Source organism: Triticum urartu, chromosome 6A (assembly GCF_056163025.1).
Source record: "Triticum urartu cultivar PI428250 chromosome 6A, HENAU_Tu73, whole genome shotgun sequence".
Classification (NCBI taxonomy): Eukaryota; Viridiplantae; Streptophyta; class Magnoliopsida; order Poales; family Poaceae; genus Triticum; species Triticum urartu.
Window position 1 is genome coordinate 541,112,287 of NC_141878.1, and position 6,217 is coordinate 541,118,503.

The following is a 6,217-nucleotide window of genomic DNA, read 5'->3' on the forward strand; positions in this document are numbered from 1 at the left end:
TTTGCGCGGGAGAAGACAGCTGGCTGGCTCGCAGCAATAACATATCAAAGAACCACGGTACTTCAGATACCAAGGATAGCAATGGCAGGTCACGTCACAACAAACATAAGCGCCGCATCAATAGCGACAATACCTATGATACGATAGTCAATGCCGGATTCGGAGGCTCTAAACCCGATCATCGGAAAAAGCCATTCAAAATAAGCACTCCGGGCCCGTCCAGTTTGGACCGTATAGTCGATCGCTCGTGCCAAATACATGGCACCCCCGACAAGCCAGCCAACCACACCAGCAGGGAATGTTGGGTGTTCAAGCAGGCCGGCAAGTTAAACGCCGAAAACAAAGATAAGGGGCTACATAGCAATGATGAGGAAGAGCCCCGGCAGCCGAACACCGGAGGACAGAAGAGGTTCCCCCCACAAGTGCGGACGGTGAACATGATATACGCAACCCACATCCCCAAGAGGGAGCGGAAGCGTGCGTTAAAGGATGTATATGCGTTGGATCCAGTCGCCCCAAAGTTCAACCCATGGTCCTCCTGTCCGATCACCTTCGATCGTAGGGACCATCCCACTAGTATCCATCACGGTGGATTCGCCGCACTGGTCCTAGACCCAATCATCGACGGATTTCACCTCACTCGAGTCCTTATGGACGGCGGCAGCTGTCTAAACCTGCTTTATCAGGACATAGTGCGCAAAATGGGTATAGACCCCTCAAGGATCAAACCCACAAAAGCGACCTTCAAAGGCGTCATACCAGGTGTAGAGGCCCATTGCACAGGCTCAGTCACACTGGAAGTGGTCCTCGGATCCCCGGATAACTTCCGAAGCGAGGAGTTAATCTTCGATATAGTCCCATTCCGCAGTGGCTATCATGCACTGCTCGGGCGAACCACATTTGCGAGATTCAACACGGTACCACACTATTCATATCTCAAGCTCAAGATGCCAGGACCTCGGGGGGTCATCACAGTCAATGGAAACACAGAGCGCTCTCTCCGCATGGAGGAGCACACCGCGGCCCTCGCAGCAGAAGCGCAAAGCAGCCTCTTAAGGCAATCCACCAGTTCGGCGATTCAAGACCCGGACACCTTCAAGCGCGCCCAGAGTAATCGGCAACATGACCGCCTGGGACGTTCTGAGCTTGCATAGCAATGTGGCCCCCACCCTAGTACCAGCCAAACGGCGAAATCCGTGCCACACGTACATAATTACGCATTGAAAATACCATGGGCACAGGTGGGGAGGGGGGCACGACTACGGCACGCCCCAAGACGTGGCTCAACCGCACTAGGGGCTTCCTGCTTTGTTATTTTTCTCTCTTTCAGGGCTTTAATCTCTGGAAACCTCGTCCGGCAGTACGATTGCCGGACACACGATGCAACAACCAAGGAGGCAGAAAGCTACGTCGCACCACAGAACTCCCAGATGGTCTCTAATAACGAGTGAAATACTTGCTTTAAATACCATTCCTCAGGTTGCCCTTGGAGGGGACATGTCAAATAGTCCTACTTTTTGCTTATCGCACTACTTGTATCATTCTGCTTTGACGCACCTTTTTGAATAAACAATGCATAGCACTAGACTATTACCGCATTCTCTATTCCCTTATATATATATATATATATATATATGTTCATTCACAACATTCAGCACCCGTACACTCTGGTATAGCCAATATGCTAGGGGCTTAAGCATACCCCATAATACGGCGTGAGAAGTCCGAACACTTTCGACAGTGCGGCACCCCGAACTTATAGCATTATATGCATCAGCAACGAATCATGTCTTGGGTTAATAGTTGGGTTTGCCCGGCTCCCATGTTTTCGTACCTTATGTTCCGCTATATCGGCTAAGGTAGCACTAGGAGAACTACTGCGATTGTGCCCCGGTTCATCTGGGCTAAGCACCTCAGTAGAGAAAACTAAAACTGACTGTCATGATAAGGCGAGAGCCGGTCGCTGTTCGAGAGGTCTCGAGTCCCTAAAGACTTATGCCTCTTAGAGCGAGGAGTCGGCTTTGTCCGGCTTAAGGCGTGTATAGCGCCCTGAATTCGGCCTTCCGAATACTAGGGGCTTCGCCAAAATTTAAAATTGTAGACTTCTATGCCTAAGTGAGAGTGATAAAGCATTATAGTCCGATTGCCTTGTTCGTTGTGCTGAGCACCTCCCTCGAAGGACCCAACAATGGGAAAAAGAGTGCTCAGATTTATCCCGAACACCCCAGCACTCGTGGCATGGGGGCAGAAGCCGACGACTCGCCATCTCTCAGATTTAACAAACAGCCGCACAGAAGGTAATATTTTAAATTCAAACAAGCGTTGCATAGCGCATATGAACAAGTTTTCATAATACAGGATCACACAAGCAAGTTCATTCAAAAATTACATCCTTCGCACACTCGTCCGCCACAAGACGGGCACCCTTCAGGACACCCTCATAATACATTTCGGGGTGGCGATGCTCCTTGCCCTGCAGCGGCCCCTCCTTCACCAGCTTCTCGGCGTCCATCTTGGCCCAGTGCACCTTCGCACGGGCAAAAGCCCGGCGTGCACCTTCGATGCAGACGGACCGCTTAATGACTTCCAGCCGTGGGCAGGCATCCACAAGCCGCCTCACCAGACCGAAGTAGCTGTTGGGAAGGGAGTCGCTAGGCCACATCTATACTATAAGGCCCCTCATGGCCTGTTCGGCCGCCTTGTGCAGCTCGACCAGTTGCTTCAGCTGGTCGCTCACAGGCATCGGGTGTTCGGTCCTAGTATACTGAGACCAGAACAACTTCTCCGTCGAGCTTCCCTCCTCGCCCTGGTAATACTTCGCGGCATCCGACACGCTGCGGGGCAAATCTGTGAATGCTCCTGGAGAGCTCCGGACTCGGGTAAGTAACAAGTAATTTACTTTCACATGCTTGCTTTGCATATTGAAGGCCTTACCCGCCGCTATCTTCCTCATCGCCTCAATTTCCTGGACGGACTTTTGGGCTTCAGCCTTGGCATGCTTTGTGCTCTCGAGGGCCGCGGCAAGCTCAGACTCTCGCGTCTTCGAGTCAAGCTCCAAAGCCTCGTGCTTCTTCATGAGAGTCTGGAGCTCTTGCTGCACCTCGCCCACCCGTGCCTCTTGTTTTTCCCGCTCAGTGCGCTCCTTGGCCGCTTTGTTTTCGGTCTTGGACAGCGCTTGCTTCAGGGCCGCCACTTCGGTCATGGCCCTTGGCACATCCATGATGATCCTATCCTTTTGCAACCGCATCTTCGGACAAGGCATTACTTACCTTTGTTCTCCTCGAGCTGCCTCTTGGCAAGACCAAGCTCTTTCTCGGACCGCTCGAGGTTCTGCCTCAGTGCATTGACCTCCGCAGTCAGTGCGGCAGAGGTCAGCAGTGAAGCCTACATACGCATACATACATACATACTTATATTAGACTCCTGCAGATATTATTTGTTCCTTTATTCAGCTTTTCTTTGTGAACACCAAACAGAGCATCAGGGGCTACTGTCTATGAGGTAATGTTTTTCCTATATTTTAAATACTTACCTCAAAGCCTATTAGAAGGCTGGCACATGCTTCAGTCAGTCTGCTCTTGGCGGACTGAACCTTCTTGATCACCGCATTCATAATAGTGCGGTGCTCTTCGTCGATGGAAGCACCGCGAAGCGCTCCCGGCAGTTCGTCCGGTGCCTCTGGATGGACAGAGGTCACCGGCACAGACGGCTTGCCCCTCTTGGAAGAGGGCCGCTTGCCCGAGTCCGGAACCACTGGAGGTTCCGGCGCGGTGTCCGACTGAGGGCCGAACTTGAAGCCCCTGGGAGGCTTGCTCCCTTTGCTCCTGGAGTCCGGAAGGTTGCCTTGAGGCGCCGCCGGGACTGTCTCCCCCCAGCTCGGTGCCCCTTGAGACAATACCTCGGCATTTTCCATAGGGCAAGGAGAGGAGGCGGTTGGAAGTGTATCACTATTCATGTCCGACGAGTCCAAGGAACCGTCTGACGATGATACGTCGATACGGGCTTGGGGCGGACTGCATAATCATATTCGACGTTAGGAGAAGCAGTGCAACAAAAGTATTCTATGAGTTACTCTGGTATCCGAATACTTACGACTTCGCCAGGGGCTTGGCCCTGAGCAGCCACTCTGTAAGTGCATCTAGTGCCACCCCTAGTTGGTTTTGGAGTATTGACGACAAACCTAGTTGAGGGACTAATGTGTTTGTGAGAATTGCAGGATAACACAGGTAGAAGTCCCTCATTGATTCGGTTTTACTACCAGAGATGACCCCTAAAAATGTATGAAGACATTGAAGTCAAAGGTGGTATATGAAGATATTCACATTGAAGACTATGACAAAAGAAGACACGTTATGAAGCCTATGAAGCTCGAAGACTTAGATCTTTCGTAGTTCTTTTTCTCTTGTGTTGAGTCATAGGAACCACCGTACTGTTAAGTGGGGTCCAGGAGAACCAGTCAGAATGACTGAAGTGATGCCTAAACCAAAAACCTATGTCTTCGAGTGAAGACAATGAGAGCGAATCTTGTCCAGAGCCGGACAAGTCAGCTTTGCTTGTAGCCCAAGTAAAGTTGCCATGAGAGTTTGAAATCTGACCGTTGAGACACGTGTCAGTTCCTTAGTGACCCAGGGTCATTTCGAACAAATCAGGTCAGGTTGCCAAGTGGCTATAAATAGCCCACCCCCTACAACCATAAATGGTTGGCTGCTCAGATTTCAGTGCACGGCTTTTGTCGTTTGAGAGCAACCCACCTCGAAGCCTTTGAGAGAAAATTCCTAGTGAGGAGAAAAGCCCTAACCACCCAGAGCCAGAGTAAATTGGGCATCACTTAAGTCTTCTTGTCTGTGTGATCTGAAGACTTATTACACTTGAGGACTGTGAATCCTCCAGACAGTTAGGCGTCGCGTTCAGAGCATCCAAGAGACATTGTGGATTGCCAGTGAACGATGTCTGTGAAGGTTTGGGAGTCTACCTTGAAGACTTACCAGAGTGATTGGGCGAGGACTAAGTGACCTTAGCTCAAGGAGATTACGGTGAGGACTTGGTGTCCTGAACTGTGTGTTCAGGACTGGGTGTCCGGGACTGTGTGTCCTAAGGTTTAAATACCTAGCCGCTCCAACCAGACGTACAGTTGTCACAGCAACTGGAACTGGTCCAACATATCATTGTCTTCAACGAGTCACTGGTTTCATCTTCACTTCCTTCTCTTGCTGTTACTCATTGTGAAGTCATTGCGTGCTTGCTTTATCATTTGTCTTCACAACGTGAATGCATGATTTGTTTGGTTTCATAACTTCTTCCTACTTGATCCTTATTACACTGAAGCTGTTTGTCACTGTGCTTTCACTCTATTGAATACATGACCATGGCTGGCCTAGTGTAATCTAACTTCCACTGCATAGTAATAGGCATAATCTTCACTGTTTGTCTTCATAACTCCCAAGTTTTGAAGACTTTCATAAAAATTGCCTATTCACCCCCCCTCTAGTCGATATAACGCACTTTCAATTGGTATCAGAGCAAGGTGCTCCCTTGTTCTGTGTGATTCGGTTTAACCACCTGGAGTTTTAGCTATGTCGACTGCAGGGATAATCAAAGTCTCCGCTGCGTGCCCCGTCTTTGATGGAACTGAATATCCCTACTGGAAGAATAAGATACGCATGCATCTTGAAGCCATTGACGTCGACCTATGGTATGTCGTCGAGAACGGTGTTCCCAAGGCTGGAGAAGGTGTCACTGCTGCTGATGTCAAGAAATTTGTTCAACTGGACTCTACTGCCAAGAACATCATCTGTGGTCATCTGACCAAAGGACAGTATGGCCGTGTGAGTGCCTTGAAGACATCCAAACTGGTCTGGGACTGGCTCTCTAAGGTCAATGAAGGCATCTCCACCCAGAGAGATCAACGAATCAGTGTCCTTCGCAATCTCTTCAACCGCTTCAAGCGAAATGACAATGAGAATGTCCAGCACACATTTGATAGACTCACTGACATCACAAATGAGCTTCAAGCCCTCGGCGCCACTGAAATCACCAAACATGAAATCGTCAAAACACTGCTGAGATCACTTGATAGTTCGTTTGACATCCTGGCCCTGATGATTCAAGAACGTCCTGATTTCAAGACACTCGATCCGTCTGACATACTTGAGAGGCTCAACACAGACGAGTTTCAGCTTTCTGAGAAAAGAGATATCTACGGTCCAAACTATGGGCG